Here is a 19,038-nt window from a genome sequence, read left to right as displayed (position 1 = left end):
TACATTCTCAGCGATATTTCTTGGGGACAGTTCTTCACAGCACAGACTTCTTCTTCTGCTCATTGCTGCTTCTTAGTCAAAGTTCCAGGCTCTCCCTGACTGGCCAAACCCACCCCCTTTTATCCCAGTTATCTTCATTAGCCACAGCTGCTGCCCATCAAGAACAACTGGGACTTACCAGGGCAAGGCCTATATACAGGTATTCAAGTACAATACAGATATTCAAGTACAACACAGATATTTTACTAGCGCTCCTACTATATTTCCCCCTTTTCTTTTTCTTACAGCGACAGGTTTTACATGTTCTACTTACAATTATACAATACATATATTTTCCCAGCTCTCGACTGTACAATACAATACAACTAGGACTCCTGCTATACCACTGAGGGTCAGAGAACCCAGAAATATAAAGTCTGAAAGACTTTAGGCCCTACTGGGAAATATTCCAAAACCTCTTTTTTGAGGATAGCTATTCCTTTTTGGTTAGGAAAGATGCTTGCACATGTGGGAGCACTGGTCTCCCACATGTCTTCACCTTCACAACTGTCATTGTCCCTCCATGCCTCAGAAAGAGTTAATAAGTCCATAGAAAGATAACCCTTTCCTGCCAAGTTCTTCCAAGGCTTTTCTGCATCATCAGGGGCTGCATGAAGACCAGCAGGAACCTTGCTGTTTATTAACTATAATTAGTGTATTTACTCATTGTCCTTAACTTTGATCTTTGAAAGTGGCTGAAAGATGACTGTATCATTCACACTGAACTGTTATCACAACCATCTTTAAAAATTATGTTTCATTAGATGTTACTTAACCAGAATTAAGAAATTCTTTATTCACAGTCACACCTACCTCTCTCCAAAGGAAAACATAACTGAGATACTCTGAGATAATCACTCTGGGCTAAGATGAACCCACATCAGTTAAAAGATTAGACTAAAAAGCATTAATCAGGAGCCACCAGTCTGGCATTACATGGGGCTCTGAGATATCCCAGCCCACCCTCCCTCCTTGGAGGTGAGGGACACACAAGCACAAAGGGAGAGAGCAGCCTCACCTTGCCAGGACCAAGTTCCTGACCCTTTTTTTAACATTGTGGCTGCTTTGTAATTGTTTTGTTCAATCCTAGCCTGTTCTGCATTGAAAGGAGAGGAAAAAGGAGTAAGAATGGTCCTTACAAAAACAATCCAGCCTTATTAGCTGGTATAAAGCTGTGCCTGCTAACTCTGCTGTAGGATATTGATCCCACTCTGTGGCTGGTGATATGCAGCACCCCCTTTCCTGAAATGTGCAAGCCTGTCTATTCAAATTCTTGTAAATGGATTCTTATCTACATATCCAGCACAACATCCAGTTTGAATATCCTTTTTGTGGTATTCAAACAACTTGTCTGATCCTTTCTGATGAACTGTGGGTGTCTTCAAAGTTAACTGATTTTTTTCATACAAGAGGGATGGTCTGGCTGTGGCCTGGAGACCACGCTGAGCTCCCTCCTCAATCATTTCTTTTCTTTATGACTTGGAGAATTCATCATGTATCAGTTTGTGATCTGTAGGGTGCAGGTAATAACACTCTATTCTTTCCTTCCCTTGTGGGGGTTATGAGGATAAAACCCTCCTATGAGGCTGAAACTTTGGCATTCTGCTGCATCATGTGAAAGGCCATTACGGGTATTTTCCTGCTCTTGTTTTGAAGGTGCTCATCGTACTCATCTCTGGTGAGAATCAGTAGTTAAATACAAATTTTCATGTTCTCTTCCTTCATTAATGCTTGGTTTGTATCAACATAGAAAGCCATTAGGGTGGTTCTTTTAAAGGAATTTTGCTTTATAGAGTGAGGAAAAGAAAACAGATCTAAGGAAAGGAAGCTGGATTCTTTACGTGGGAGCATGTAATTTTCCTGGGGCCTGGAATAGCTGGATTTTCTTACCACATGTGCAGGAAATAGCCCTTCCTACCCAGTCCTGGGTGTATCAGATAATACCCTTGGCATATAAAGGAACTATTCCAGTGTGAGACACCTTCCAAACAACATTTGTGTTCAAGTTTCCAAGCACATTAACAGATTTATACAGGTCTATTGAGGCAGAGTTCAAAACACTTTGATTCATTAGAAAAAAGCAGACAGAAATACCTGTGAAGCACACACAGCTAATTTTCTAGCCTTTTTCCCACGGGAGGCTCCAAGTTCATTTGTTAGGAGAGTTTGGGGATGGGTCCTTCATCATCCTGCCTTCCTCCTGTGATGTTTGTTTGATGCATGTTACTGACACAAATCTAGGAAATTTCACTCTTTGGGCCTTTTCTGGCTGTATCTCCCTGAGGCTAAAAAGGGTGTGAAATTTTTTACAATGCACCAAATCTGGGCACAGGATGATCTCTTGCTTCTGGTATCATTCAGCATTAATTGATTCATTTCCTAAGACACTTTGCTAAATGCAATTTCATAGAGAGACAGACCAGCTAGCCAGCACCAGCCTCTTCAAAATCTTCAGCTCATGAATAAAAAAAAATTCCTTCTTTGAAGGCAGAAGAAATTAATCTTAGAATCTGTAGGATAGCTTAGATTTTAGTAAGGCATTAAATTATGGTCCCATATTTATTCCTATAATGGAGTAATGTCTCAGTGTCATTTTACTTCATTAAGGGATAATGTCAGCTCTGGTGATGCTGTAATTACAAATCTTGGAAACTTTTTTTGAGTTCTGAAAAGCAACAGTCACAACCCTAAAAAGTTTTAAACCTCTTATGGGGCACATATAATCTTGTAAAGTGTATTTGAATTTTGAGAAGACTTGACAGATAATCAAATAAGGTGGACATTATGAGGGGTGGAATAAACCATTATGAAAAAGAGTTGCATCTTTTGCTTTCCTCCTTGTAGCCAGTCTTTTAGTCAACTCTTAAAAGATTTAGTCTTTCATAAGGATATGTTTTTATAATTACCCTTAGGAATATCACTAAAAGCCTTCATTTTATCAATGTTAAGTCATCAGAGTTTATTCCACAGACATTTAATATTTTCATTTCTGACACTTGGGTTTGTGTGCTCAAAAGAATAAAAAAACAAGCTTTTGATTCTGCTTTGGTTTGCAGAAGTCAGTACTTAGAAATACATGAGAGATATCAAAGCCATGGAGCTGCTTCTGTTGAAATAAATGCCAACATCTCACTGACTTCAGAGAGAAAAGGATCGAGTAATTAGGTGTTGTTTTGCATGGATTCCAGCAGGCTTTGGATCAGGCCTGGTTTCCCCAGCCCGTGCTTGCAGCATTGCTGCTTTGGATTGTGCTGACAAACGACTCTCTGTAAAACCAACCCACCGAGCTCAGCAAAGCTGATAAGATTTCCTTCCTGCGCTGCCGTGCTAGCACCTTCCCTGAAAATGTGCTCCCACTTTGGCCATACCTGATTGCAGATTGAGGCTTTGCAGAGATAAAATGAAACTTCGATGTGATAAAGTGATAAAGGAATTTAAGTTAATGCACACTCTTCCAAGCCAAGTGATTCCAGGCTATGTGCAGCTGGGAAATAGATTCTGCCTTGCTGGGGTGCTAAAACACCTGCATGAGCCAGTAACTACCAGCTGCTTGAGGGATTGTCACATTGCAAAACAGGCAGAGAGGGTTCAGATTGTATCTGCAGAAAAACAGAACTCTGTGAGGGACATGTTGGGGAAATTTTGTGAGAAAAGAAAAATAAAAACAACCTAATCCAAACAATAGAAGCAACTCACACACCTGCGTGGAAACAGTTCCTAGAATGTGAGTGTCAGTGAGTAAGGGGAACATTCTGTGAACATATTCTTAATACAAATTAACTTTTCTGTATGTGTTGTCAGCAAGAATCTAGATTATTTCTTGTCTGTGGGAAACCTTCTGTCAGAGACAAAGATCACTTTCCACATGCTTTGATCTTAGCATATTAAATCTTAGCAGAGACTTTATTTAATTAAATGTTATTTATGTTTTGTGGGTGTTACTGAACAAAGACTTCCCTGAGTGTCATTAATGGAAGAGTGACAGAGGGTTTGAAGCAGGGAGGACCATCAGTCTGAATGCAGAGATATTTTAGGAAAATCACCATTTCTCATTCAGCTGAACACTCAAACATTCTTGCCTAACTCAAGGTGAAACCACAACACTTCTCAGTCTCTCAGAGTCTTCATTTGGAAGTTAACCACTGAAATTGCTGCTTTAATTGCTGTGATTTCACACACATGAGCAAAGCTCTGTTACAAGGTCGGTGCTGAGGGACTTTCTTTGGCAATGCCAGTTGACTTTGGGACATTCTGGTGACTGATCACTTACTGTGCTGCATTACACCGTGTTAGAGGAGAGGTGACCTCACTTCTCATGCTCCGCCAGGAAGGAGTGGCCAGGAAGAAGATATGTTCTTTTTTTAAAATCATCCAACACAAATGTTTCTGACCTGCTCTATGGAGATAATAGAAAACAACCAGCAACTGCTGGGCATGAATTTTGTCTGTTATACATTATTGTCTGTCTTGACAGCATAAAATTAATAAACTACATGTATTCAAACCCCCTTTGTTTAAAAAATAAGGTTGCTAAGATACAAGAGTTATGCACATTTAATGCCATTTATGGTCAGAGGATCCTGTCAATAGGAGGGGAATAACTGAGACCTACAGGTTCCACTAAAGTTTTGCTCATTATAGTTGAACATACTTCAGCAAGAAGTACTGATAATGATGAAAATTTGGTTTACCTATAGGTTTGCGTTTCAGTACGATTTAAATATGTTACAAATAATTGTATATGTGAACTTTGTCCAAAACTGGTCAGTTGTCATGGCCCAGGAGGTTAAGTGGGTATGCCCAGGGAAATGTGCATATTGATATTTTTCACTACTGTTCTTATTAAGAGAGAAAATTCATCCAGCCTCCTACATTTCACTGGAGTCAACGCTATGCTCACTTAAACCAGAAACCAACTTGTCCTTTGAACTTGCTCACTGCCAAAAAAGAGGAAAAAAAAACAAAAGAAAGAAAATATAACAACAAGTGGCAGCACAGCAATACAACTGCTAAACCTGAAGGTATTCCTGGCACTGCCAGGCTGCCCATAGTACACACACAGAAGAGACTTTTCCCCAAACTTGGTGTTATAAAATTGAGAGCTAGAGGTCTCTAATCACTACCTTAAACTTAGGAAAATTATCCTCAAAAGATTGCATTTCTTGCTGGGTAAAAATACAGCCATGTTCTCAACCTGCTACTCAAGAATATGCTCTTCAAAGTTTAATTGCTTTTTAACTACTCACTGCAACTCCAGTCTTTTTTCTTTTTTAATTTTCTATCCAGCTACAGCAGCACTGAGGATTTCTCTTTCTTATCTGATCACAGGTTAAAAAAAAAAAAAAAAAAAGAAAAAAAAGAACAGCTTATTCCTGCTTCCACCCTTTCATCCTTGGTTTCTTGAATGGGGCCTGAAGCAATTTACCTGTTTAACCTTGTGGGAGAATTAAGTTATTCAAGCTTAGTCAACTTCAGTTTCCCAGTTAAACTGGCCCCCTGCCAGTATTGTCAGTTTTCCATCACCCTGTGGGGAAGGTTTACATAACATCCCTGCTCCCAGGGAATCTCAGTGCTGCCTTGGTGATGTGCACGGACACCAGCACTGCCAGAACCCCTCTGCCACATTCAGAGGGGCTCAGGAAGGGACTGGCACATTCACATCCTCTGAAAAACCCCTTGGCCCAGGACTTTTCTCCTCGGGAAGCTGAGAAGCCTCAGAGAAAAGGAAAACAATTTTTATCTCATTTGCTTCTCCTGTGTTGTGTTCACATGTGGAATGTGTTTGGAGGTTTACCACAGGTGATTGTTTCATTGGATTCATGTGAGTTGTTTTCACTCTTTGGCCAATCAGGGCCAAGCTGTGTCAGGGCTCTGGAAAGATTCAGGAGTTTTCATTATTATCTTTTTAGCATTCTGTAAGTGTCCTTTCTGTATTCTTTAGTTTAGTAGTTTAGTATAGCATTCTTTGATATAATATAGTATATACTAAAGTAAATAATAATAATAATAATAATAATAATAATAGCAGCAGCCTTCTGAGAACATGAAGTCAGATTCATCACTCCTTCCTGCCATGGGGCTGCCAGCAAATACCATGGGGACAATGCCCTTCAGCAGTGCTAACAAGAGGAAAAGCCAGTGCCCCAGCCCCCCTGGCACAGCCAAACAGGGGTTTTAGTGAGTGTTTGACAGCGTTGGGACCGTGTGTGGGATGAGGCCGTGGCCGTTCTCCCTGCTGTGGTTCTGGGGATGCCGAGGATGCTGCTGCCTCCCCAGGGATGCAGGACCTCATCTCCTGCCAGCACTTGGCCATTAACTCAGTGCTTGGCAGAGCTTGTGCCAGCCCACAAGTTGTCACCAGCTGCCAGGGTGCCAGCAGGGCCTGTTGAACAGCCTCCTTTCCCTTCCCTGGCTGCCTCAGCGCACACGATGGCAGCACCAGCAATATTGTTCCTGACAACCTGCAAAATATTTGTGTGAACTTCACCATTTAGTGTTTAAACGTGTCATGGTGGCAACTTCAAACAAACAAGCAGAGCTTACGGGGAGACCTTTTGAGGCTTGCACCATCTGCCAGTAGCTTTCCTGTGTCCATGCCAGCATTAAAAAAAAAAGGAGTATTCTCTAATTAAAAAAAAAAAAAAAAAAAATAGGTCTTGTGCATCTGCAAATTTGCCAGCAGGGCAGGTGGCATCCCTTCCTGCTCCTCAACAGCCAGAGTCTGAAATAACACTGAAGAGGAAGAGCCTGAACACACTGAGAGCAAAACCACCTAGAAGTGCCTGGAAGGGCAGCAGCAGCACTCAGGGAGGGAACAAAGCCTGGGCACAAGTGCATTCCCTCAGCCACTGAAATGAACACTGACCACCCCTCATTCCCAGGGCAAATCCTCTTCAGCAGAAACCCTGGCCATCAGCTGGCTCCGGGATTGTTCCTCTTTGCTCACAGAGCTGACATTTCTTTAAATGCCTTTTTTTCTGGCAATATTTGCAGTTCCCACGGGGGAGTGGGCCGGACCTGTGGAACAGCAAGCACAGCTCAAAAATCTCCTTTCTGCGTGTGAGTGCTCCTTCCAACTCCCTGTATTGCATCCTTGCAATTCCTTAATGAGCAGCAATCATGCTGCTCTTTCAAGATACCATCTGCCATCACCCATTCACCAACACACTGGTTAGCAATGGGTAAGATAAAGATTAAAAGGCATTTTCAGAATTAAATAAAAAGTCAGTTTGAAACATCTCCACTGGATTCCAATGGTTTATTTACTTCCTGGTGATCAAGAGATCACTGGCCTTTTACTTTCACTCCCAGAGACAAATATTTGTTATCAGATGGTAAACAAAAGTTTAGTGGTACGTGGATAATTCATATTGAACTTCCATACAATATGAATGCTATCCAAGACTGTTTCAGAGAACGGTTTCTTGTGAAACTTCACAGATGAAGCTTCCTTATTAAAAACAAAAAAAAAGTTCTGCATTTTGAGATTTTGAGCAGGCTCCCATTTTAATGAATTGAGTTAAAGGGCTGATTTCCTTCATGCCACTTCTCTTGGCATTTACTACAGGCAGTGAGAGAGCAGGACATTTTTCCTAGTGCACAGTGTTGTGTTAGGATTTTTGCTGGGTGCTCACAGAGAGAAGATTTATATTTTTGTATTTTTTATTTCACAACACATCCAGACTTTGGAAACTTGCCAGGTCTCGCCTTCAGTTTGGCTTAAAACATTATTCTACAAAGCACCAATAAGCATCTGAAACTAAACTAATGTCTGCATGTCATTACTTCTAAATGTGTAGGTGCTTGTGGTTTAGCATTTCTGCAGTACTTTTTGTTCCAGATTTTCATCTTGCCTGCCCCTGATAGTGTGTGCAGCCCCAGTTTCACCCTAACAGCTCTGCCCAAAGGGTCAGCTGAGAACAAGGCCTTGGAGCATCTCCCAGGGCCTGGCTGGGCTCTGTTACCAGCACTGCTGAGCACAAAAATGCAAAGTTTAATGAAGTCAGTGGAAAGACTCCTACTGGCTTTGGGTTAGCTTTGCATCCAGCTGTAAATTATGGGACTTGGATTTTATTTCCATTACTTGTCCGCAGTGTACTTTGCCTATGTTAACAACATAGCTCCTTTTTAAACAATGACAGAACTGATCTTTCCAGTCAAGTGATCCGTTTGTCAGTAAATTACACTGCAATATGACCGGATAGGCATCCTAAAATTGCTGCTGGATGGGAAGGAGTGAAAAACCTTTTTCTGGGTTTGTGGGCAGTCACTGGCTTCAGGGGAATCACCCAGTGTCCTGTCATTCTTTGTATTCAGCATTCTGAAATGGAGGAATAGTTGCTATCCCAGCTTTCCAGAGGAACAATGTTATCTTCTTTCTAGAAGATAAATCAGAGCTCTAGGAAATGATAGGAAAATGGTCTCCTGCCTGGCCAATGGCAGAAGTTAAATTAACACAGGAATATCTAGCTCATGTCCCATTTCTGCTCTCTCTGTTCCTGTGACATTTCCAGACTGTGTCACAGAAGAAAGCCCATAGGAAGTGCACAGGAAATCAGGATTTTGTCACTTTAACAAGTTTAAAGAAATACATGTTCTTGGAATTAAAAGCAGAGGCCCTGAAAACAAAAGAACTATGCTATGAAGGAAGTTTATTTTAAAGTTATAAAGTGATTACTCTCCCTACACATTCATCTAAATAAAATAAAGATGTAATAAATAGTGTTAAGTAATTAAAGTGATCTAAATTAAGAAAAAAAAACCAGGAAAATTTTCATTAAGAATACTGGTGGTATGTCTGTGCAGTCATGTAGCAAGAGACCTTGCTCTCTGAGAAACAATTTTCCCTCAGAACATGTTCTATTTATAACCCCCCTAAGCCTTTTGCAGTATGTTTCCTGTTCAGACACCAGAAAATGACTCAGCCAATCAGTCCAGTCACTTCCCAAACATGGGATTCAAAACTAGGGAGAAAATCATGAACATGCTCAAAACTTGACTGATGAGTCAAAACACTCTTTAAACTGATTCTTTTCGGATTTTTTCTTTTTTTAAGGTACATATTAGAAATGGCCTTGTCATTTGGGAGCACTTAAGCGCTTGTTCTCCAAGAACGATAATATTTCGTTCATTCATTCACTGTGAAATGCTTTATATCTCTGTAATTACTCTACCACTGTATTATATTTCAAAAGTAATGGCCAAAAACTGTGACATGGACAAATCTCCCACTGCTCTTCTTTGGGCTGTGGTGGGCATTATTATGAAGAAGTACTTTATACTTTTAGCTTGCATAAGAAACTCTTTTGGAGTTACAACTGGTTAAAATTGTGATTTTCAGCTTATTTACTAATTCACTGCTAATTTTTAAGCTCTAGAATATGAGAGATGTTGCTACATTTTCCATGTACAAAAGTGAACACTATTTAAATAATCCATAAACCTCCTCCAGCACATTAATCTGCAAAAAACTTGGAGATGGAACTGGAACACAGAGCAGAAGCATTCTCAATTCTCCTTTCAAGTGCAGGAGCATTATCAAAAACAGGATGGAGTTCCATGCTAAAACAAGAACGGATGCACAGCTGCAATCTGCATGATTCATCACAGCTACAACCACAGAAATTCTTCCACACTCCACAGCTGAAAAAGACAAGTGTTTCCTTTTGTCCAGATGTAAAAGCACCACATTTCTGCCATTTCAGCCATTTAGCTTAAAGAGAGCATCACCTGCAAGTCTTGTCCTAATCTAAAAAACCCCAGAATATTCCTGACCCTTTGGAACCTGAGTCATGTCTCAGAGTTTATGAGACCGTGGCTTATTAAGCAGAAGAACATACATGATCCACAGCTAGAAAATTATCTTCATTTGATACCTACTTCAATTTATTTAGGTTTGCTTTTTTCAGAGAGACTAAACAGCCTTTCTCTAATGCCACTGTGGTTTTTTTTTTTTCAGGCAGATCCTTAAAACAGGTTGGAAGTGGCAGAGGAATGTGGTAAATAGCTACAAATGAGAGAGAGGGTTTGAAATGAAACTTTTTCCACATTGAGGTTTTGAAATTAAACCTTTTCCACAATGGGGTTTTGAAATTAAACCTTTTCCACATTAACTAAGCCAAATTCACATTGAGAGTGTTCACAGGCCATTTGTGGGCATATGGCTGGCATGGCTTGGGTGCCCCATCCCAGATTTGGTGCCAGAAGCCGTGGGATAAATAAGGATGGGGTGTCGGTGTCAGGCTGACAATGTCACTGTGATAAACGGCCCAGGGCACATTCCAGCCCTATCACTGCTGCTCTTTCATCTTCAGGGGCTGCTCTCACTGCCTGCACCAAAGCAGGGCTCCAGAGCACGTGGAAAGCATGCAGGGATAACTGCCATGGAAACATCAGGGGAAAATCAAAATACCCGCACGTTTTCAGCTCCAAGTGCAGTTTCTGGTGTGCTACCACCTATGTCTGCTCCAAGCTTTGTCCTAAGCACCAACAGTGCTCACTGGGGGTTCAGGATGGAAAACTGACACGTGTGAGCAATGAACTTGCGCTTACAAAGTGTGTGTCTCACTGCCTTCAGAATGCTGTGGCTTCTCCCATCTCTTCTTGGCATTTCAGCTTCCAGTTTTCTGCCTCAGATACCCAGCAATATTTTTTTGGCAATAATGAGACTGCTCGTTAACTCCAGACATGCTTTGCTAAGTCTTTTCTCTTAATCAGGAAAAATTATGTTTCTTAGGTAATATATACTCATTGTCCCCCTTTTTTTCCAAGCCCAAGTTCTTGTCCTGTATGGGACAAGGTCACCCTGACTTCTTTTGAAAAATAACATTTTTATAGCTTGACATGGTGGACATATTTACTGGGAGTGGACAGAGAGATGGGTCAGCAACACCATCACAAGACCCAGGGCAAGCACACATGACCCTCGCCCTATGGCTGCAAGAAGTTTTGATTTAAAATTTTGTTTCAAAATAGATTTGGACAGCTGCCCAAGTCTGAATGCCTGTGCTGCATTCTGCAACAGAGAAGGAAGAGGCAAAGAAGGTGGAAAGAGGGAGGAAATTGGATTAAAAGAAAACTCCCCAAGTAAACATAGGTGAAATAATTAAAGAGAGACTTTGGAAAACTCCATCTACTTTAAATTTCTTAGAAAATAATGATTTGGAAATACAAGCCAAAGTCAGTCAAAGTATAATTAAACAGTTCAACAGTGTACCTTTTACTTAACAAAAAGTCATTATACAACTGCATTTTTCAGATTAGATGGAGCAAAATAAGTTGTGTGCAGAACAAAAAGTAACATTAGGCGTCAGTGTTACTTTCCAAGGCCCCTGTTTCTCTGGTGTTCTTAAAAAGTCCTTCACCTCCTCTGTGCAGGGTAACTTGTCTAGTTTCTCCTCTGCCCTTTCCCCATGCCCTGACATGATGAGTTTGGATGGGGATGCCAAACCTGCCTGAGTTCAGCTTGGTCACATCCCCTCCCCAGGGAATTCTGTGCACCTTTCCTGGGAGACGACAGATGCAAACTTCATTGGGACCAGGCAAAGTAAGAACTGCTGTTGGTCAATTATTTCCTGCCAGACAGAACAATTAAACCCCTCACCAAGGAGCAAGGTATCAGCTGGCCTTCAGTAAAGAAGTGCTTAAGAAGCAAGGATCTGCCAGTTATGCCAGAAATAGTTCCAAAAGGAGCACAAACACACACGACAAAAAGGTGAGGCTGCAGAGAGGAGAGGCTGAATGATTTCTGGGGCTGCTGCTGCCGCTCGTGCAGCGCCTTACCCAACAGTGATGCAATTGTCATGCAAAGTAAATGGAGCACCTCAAGCCATGCCATTTGCTGAAACTGGACATTAAAACACTCAGAGTGATGGATTATTTTAAAAATTATTTTTAAAATAATGTTAAAAATTTTTATTTTGAAATTTAAAAATTTTAAATTTTTAAAATTTAAAACAATTCACTACCTTGCCAGTCCTGATAAAGTTCTCTGTGAATTGCTTTATGTATGTGTGTGAGACAGCAAATAGCAGGAATGGAGCCGTGTGTTCTACCAGTTCAATACAGGTTGAATATACCCCTGATAGCAGAGATTACTGATAATCAGAAGGAAAATAGGACTCAGAGGAAGATACATAAATAAATGAGTACCTGAGGAACTTTATCTTAATTTGATTTCCTATCTAACAGCAGTTGTTAATTTTTAACTATGTTCTTTCTGTATATAGCATTATAGTACCCCTTTTAGAAGTGTTTTTGCCTTAATTTAAAAGGCTGAAATATTAAAGAAGCTTCTGAAATTGCAGAAGAAGAAATTGCAGCAAGAGCTAGCTTGCCTCAGAACAAAAAAACTCCTGCTGCTGTAGGTTATTTGTAGCTTGAACTTATCTAGTTCCTACTTCCAAATTTAGGGTGTTTCTTCTGCTTGGTTATGGAGCTGACAGTCTCCTTGCCTTTACTATCATTTAGCCAGGTATTCAACACTGCATTTCTCTCTCTTTTTTTTAAATCAGAATTTTCTAAGGACAATTTAATAATATATTCAATAATCATAGGTGTGTTTATAAGCCACGCTTACAAATACATGTTACATGTCCATTGTCAAGCTCTATCACCCATAAAACTTTGTCAACTGATGCTGTTTATGGCACCATCAATAATTTATTTTCTTTTTGCAAACTGTCTTGAATTTGGTCTGACTTTGCCTTTGGCAGTCTTAAAGCAACTATTCTGAAGTTCCTTTTCCCAGTTAAAATACTGGTATATCATCTGGTTTTAGTCCATTTTATCCATTTTTACAATTGGGTAAAAATGCTACTTGGTCGAAGAATTCTTTAATCATCCCAGCTATACCCCTGAAGTATTGGACTACAATCAAAGCTGAAAATATGGTTTTGTGTATAAAATTAATTACAAGAGGGGCATGCCATCACACAGTGCAAAGAATCAATAAAGAAGTGACTGGAAAATTAAGAAATACTGTAAATTTCTGCTCTCACTGTGCTGACTGTAGTAAAACCTTCTAACAGCAGTGTCTGAGCAGGAAGTCTGGCAGGGCTCACAGTAATCCAGCCTGAGGTAAATAAAGGTGTGGGCAAGTTTCAAAACACCTCAGGTGCTGACAGGGTCAAAGCCTAGGACTCTCCTACAAGTGGTGAAAAGAAAATGTTCAAATGCTTGAAATACTGTTCCTCAAAGGGAAAATTTAAAAATGGCACAACAGCCCGAGTCCAAAAGGGTACAGTAGCTGAAAAGTAATTCCATATAAAGAAAAAAAAATAAAATCAGTAAATTCAGTAAGTGGATATATTTAGAAGGCCTCAGTGCCAGCTGGGTTTCTGGCAATGAATTGTTGCCAACCCTATTCCTTCTAAAGATATGTCACATCAAAGAGGCAGCTTTTGGTCACCAGGAACAAACACAAGGGTGACCAAGGCTTTGCAGAAGCAGATAGGGAAAGGCTGCACTGGATCATACACAGCAGCTATGCAGGGATCAAAACCTGATATTGTGGATTTCTGTGGCAGAGTTACATCTATCAGAAGAAATTATTTCATTCACAGGGTTGACACTCTTGGTTCTCACACACAAAGGGCACATTTACACTGGCCCTAAGCCCATTCACCCTTGAACAAAAATGAGTGCAACACTAATCAGGGCAAAATCAGCACACAGAACATGACAAATAATGTTTGACTTTGAAAAGTCACAGTGGTGTTTTATGTTTTTTGAAGAATTTAAATCTTCCAGTAACTTGCTGTTAATATTCTGCAACCTTCTCTGAGTTAAGCTCTGTTCTTGTCCCATTGATAGATTTTGTTTGTATAATTTACACAGAATGATTGAGTGGATTGGGGGGTCACTGGTTATCCACGTGGGAGAAGATTCTTCATCTAGTTAAGACTTATTCTTGTTCCAAACACTGCTGGATAGGCCAAAACTGGTAATGCATATTGAACAAAGTCCAGCTTGTGAAGAAAGCTGTTTGTGGGACAAGCAAACTGTGTTCATTTTGTGCAAATTCACAGAACCACTGGGTTGGGAGAGACCTTCAAGATCATTGAGTCCAACCCAGCCCCAACCCCTCAGCTGAACCCTGGCCCCCAGTGCCACATCCAGGCTTTGTTAAACACCCCAGGGATGGGGACTGCACCACCTCCCTGGGCAGAACATTCCAGAGCTTCATCACCTTCCTGTAAAAACCCTTTGTCCTGATATCCAATCTATATTTCCCTTGGCACAACTTGAGACTGTTTGATTACTCAGAACACAGAACAGAAGCTCAACACAGTCTGGGGCCTGATTCTTTCCAAGTCAACAACTCAATGTTCAGGTTTACGTGTTTATAGTTCAGAAGAAGTAATTTTAGCTGTTTTAAGGAATTAGTATCACCAGGCCAAGACAGCTGTGGTGACACACATGACACGACAGAATGATGTCTCTGCACAGCAACAGAGCTGTGTCAGCTGGAGATCCTAAATTTAAACCCAGCAGCATCAGGTTTCAGATATGCACCAAAACCACCTACATGTCAATATTTATTTGGTCTTTTGGATCTGTAGATACATTTGAAAGGAAGAAAAATGCTCAAGGACAGCAGATGCACTGAGTTCTAATCCCAGTTCCTGTCTGAGTAAACTTGGCTTCTCCTCTCATCTTCTACAGGATGTAAAAGTATTTAGAAATGTTTCTTCTCTGTGAGGAAGGCTTTACTCATGTGATTAGTGGGTTAAGAGGTAAAGATTAATGATTGTAAAGTGCTTTGAAATCCAAGATGAAAGGTAAAGGTATTATGCAAGAATGATTATTTTACACCAGTTAATATCATTTGTTCCTTATGATGTAACATAATGAGGAAGGAAGAATTCCTAAACTAGACACCGAGGTCTGGCAAGGGAACTGGGATTCTGGCTGCCAGTTTTCATGCCCATATGCTACACAGCTACATCACAGACCCTGACCACAAAAGAGAAGTGATAAAAGGGTTTTTTTTTCCTTAGTGCTCTTAGCAGAACTAATGTGTGTTTGTGATGGGTGTGAAAGTGCTTGGGTACACATGCACACCATATAACACATCATAACAGGGCTATCATCACATCAGACAAGACAACATCATTTCTGTAGGTCTGAAACAAGTGGCAAATCAGATGGGGAAAAAGAAATAGCTTTTTTCCCTGCACATAAAGTCTCTCAGTCTAGCTCACTGCTTTCCTTTTCTGGGCCTCTGTCACTACAGGACACAAAATAACACTATGTGGACATGCAGCTCTTCTAAGGCTAAAAGAGAATTTTTAATTTCTGACTATTATTTATAGATTTTTAAAAGTGACAGTGGATTGGAGGGTGACAGTGCCACCTCTCCAATGACACTGGACAAACCAACAGTCCCATCAAATTTCTCTTTTTCTGGAAAAGAACACAAAACAATAAGTTATTTACATAAAGTGTGTGAGAAAGTTTGTTACAAAAATGTAAAGATCAGAAGGCTTAGAAAAACTTAAAAAAATCAGGGCAACAGGCCTCCAGCCTCTCTGGTGCAATAGCAGATTTACAACACAAAAAAAAAAAAAAAAAAAAAAAAAAAAAAAAAAATTCACCACAAGGAAAAGAGATTTGGGAGGTTTTTTTGCCTAGTTTTCAATCACCTGGTTCTTGGACCGTCAGGGCACCCCTCTCTCACTGTTGGCTGTATCTGCTGCCATCAGGTGAAAGAAAAAAGAGCCAAATCTCTCCCTGTGTCACTTCCCCAGCTCTGCTTGCCAAACAAAGGGGAGTTTCTCCTGACAAAGGGAAGCAGGGAGGTGAAGTGAAAGGATGCAGGTGGATGGAGGTGATGCTGTCACTGCAGCAGGTGACCCACTTGTGTCACACAGGCACTGGCAAACCCCTGACACCTCTCCAAGACACAGCCTGGATAAGCAAATCCATCTGTGCGTGTGTGTGCAGCCACAGAGAGGAAATATTTACACTGCTAAGCATTTGGACGATGGAAGCATAAACAAAGAGAAGGCTGCTGGAGCCACTGGAACCCATCAGAGGGGTGCCAGCCCCAGCAGGGTGAGCTGCTCCACAAAACATGCCCTGGATGTGTCAGACACTGGGCAAACCTTACCTTCAGCAAGCACTGAAGGCAGCATTTTAATCCCCTTAGCGTGGCTCTGGTACACGGATCACCAAAATCTAGGGCAGGCCTCTGAAGTAGCTGGATCAGGCTCTAATACTCCCTTAGATCATAATCCTGCAAAGATTTAACATTTGCAAATAATTTTATCATGTGAGTGGTTAAATGGGATGTTGGACAATCTGGGTCAGAACTGGAAAACTCAACAAATTCCAACTTTGGTTATATCTATCAAGCATGAGGAAAAATTCAGGGTGGCTGCTGAGAGAACCTGACTATTAGGAATATGCAGCATTTCAAGCCTTAGATACCAGCTTGAATTCACCCACAAATATTCACTCCTATCAGCCTCAAAGGATTTTAATCAGCAGGCAAAGCTAAGTAAATCTGCAAGAGATAGGGACTGGGCTATAGCAGTCTGTCTTCTGACACAAATATTCTGCACTTTGCCCTGACCCCATGCCTATTTTAGTGTTTTACCACTTTTGTTGCTAAGCTTCCTTTTTTCCAGCCTTCATCCTCCACACTGGACACCTCAGCATGCAAATGGCTTTTACCTGCAACAGTCATCAAGATAACACTAGAAATAGGAGAGCTGAAAGAGAGAAGCTGCTCTCTAATTTAAAAGCTGAGCAATGAGTGCTTGCAGCCCTCAGCTGAGCTACCTTGCCACCTGAAAAATTCTGCCTGTGGATTTGGCGTCTTGCCTTCTGTGCAAAGCACTGGAAGTTTAATTGAAGGGAAAATAGTTGCATTTCTTGAACAAGTTTTGTGTGGTTATTGTGGGAGGGAGGAGGAAACTGAGCAGAAGAAACAAAATATATTCTAAAAAATTGGGCAGATTACAGATGTGTCAGGTGAGAAGTATTTGTTTAGTCATTGCTAGGTTTGATATTGGATAACTGAAGAATGTATCAAATTTTCCATGGATATTTCTGCCTGGGGATCTGCTACAGCCCTGCTGTGTTTAGGCACAGTGTTTGTCATTAGAAAGCCTCTGCCCTGTTGCTTTCACACCTTCTCTCACAGGGAGAATAAACACTCACAGAAAAATTAAAAGTGTTCTGGAAACAAAATAGGAAGAAAATAACTTATAATTTTTTTTTTTTTACTTTTTTTGCTGCAATAAAAATGAGACCAGGAAAAAACCCCAACAATAATTAATGCTGGTTTTGTAGATCAGTGTGCAGTTAAGATTCAGATACCAGGGGAAGAAAAACTGGGTAAGACCAGAGTATGAACAGTAAGTTCATCAATTGCTGCTGGTCAAAAAATGATGTGTGATTGTTCAAGTACTGAACAGTGCAGTATCAAGGAACAAGCTTTAGCATCTCATTAAGAATCTAACTTAGTTCAGACTCTGTTGTTTATTTATAAAATCAATCCATCTATTTTATAAATCACAAGGCAGAAGTGCTTGCCCTGGTGAGGGAACATCTGGGGCAGATGTTTCTGCAGAGGACATCACTTCCTGCTGTCCTCCTTAGCCCATTTCCAGTCCTTGTGCAATGAGCCAACTCTGCTTTTACAGGCTGCAGAGACACAGTAAAACTCAGCTGATGAAATCAAAACTGTTTTACGGCAGCATGTCCCTGCTCCCACAGCAGGTTCACAAATAAATGTGTCCTCTGTGCTTGCTGCTGTACTGATTCCAGTCCTGATAAACAAATAAAATTCCCCCTCTCTCGTTACAGGGGGTTTGGTGCAAAATTCAAGGTTTTGAACAAACCTTCACATCAAAGTAGCTTATTAAAAGCTTCAATCTTAAGGTGTTGAAAAGCTGCACGAGCCAGAAATACAGGAGCAGAGGCTAAAATCAAAAAAGCCATAATATAATAAAAGAACTGACCTTGCTAAATTACACCTTAGAGTCTTCAAGTTCCCATAGGTACTTAAATCCTTGCAGACTGATGGTCTATAGTAGTTCTTTCCCAGTCTGTCAAAAAAGTTTCCAAAATTTAGTTTAGACAAGTGAAAAATCAAGGCACTAATGGAAGCATCTTTCTACACCTTCTGTCAGCAGAGAAGGATATGTTACCATTATTTACTGCACAGAATTCTGTGTTAATTAGGTTAGAACTGAAAACTTGAGTGCAAAGTTATTTGCGTAAAAGAAAGGTGATAGGGTATAAAAATAGGCTGCTGTTTTCAAGCCACGCAGCGGTTTGGAAGAAAAAATTAAAACCCTTTTCCAAGTAAAACCTTGAAGTGTTGAGGGTTTTTTTACAATTCTATGTCTAACAAAAAAAGTTATTTTTAAAAAGCTATACAAACCCTATTTTTTTCCAGTCATTCTTTAAAATACTGTGTTCATTGTAGGTGTTTCCTAGTAACTAAAGGCCACACTCACTAAGTAGCTCTGATATTCCTGGTTTAGAAAAACTCATAAGCAGGAGATCATCTGACCAGCCCATACATACATTTAATTTTTATAATAATTGGCTAAATTATTAGTCACATTTCTAGATATGTTGAAAACTACCATGTGCCTAAGACAGCACAGTCAGTATGTCTAAATAGTCATTAAATTCCTAATCCAGAATGTTTCAGTAATCCTATCTTGTTGCTTGCCTGCTAACAAACAACAAGAAAATATGTGCATTAAATATCATTGATCCCAAGCATTTGATAATCATGGCCCTAGTCTGAGGCTTTCTGATAATAAATGTGCCTGTAATAAAACTGAGCAGGTTATTAAGTGCTTTTCAGCAACCACAGCTTAATAAGTAAGGTATTTTCATATTTATTTTTAAGTTAAAAAATCCAGAAGCTGGTGCTCAACAAAAAACAAACCACTAAAAATCATGACACTCCCATGACATTGAAAATCCATTGTTGAGCCATAGAAAAATGAATTTATGCAGGGGGTTTAAAAAAGC

The sequence above is a fragment of the Zonotrichia albicollis genome, chromosome 6, assembly GCF_047830755.1.
Source record: "Zonotrichia albicollis isolate bZonAlb1 chromosome 6, bZonAlb1.hap1, whole genome shotgun sequence".
NCBI lineage: Eukaryota > Metazoa > Chordata > Aves > Passeriformes > Passerellidae > Zonotrichia > Zonotrichia albicollis.
Note: the sequence above shows the minus strand (reverse complement) of the source record.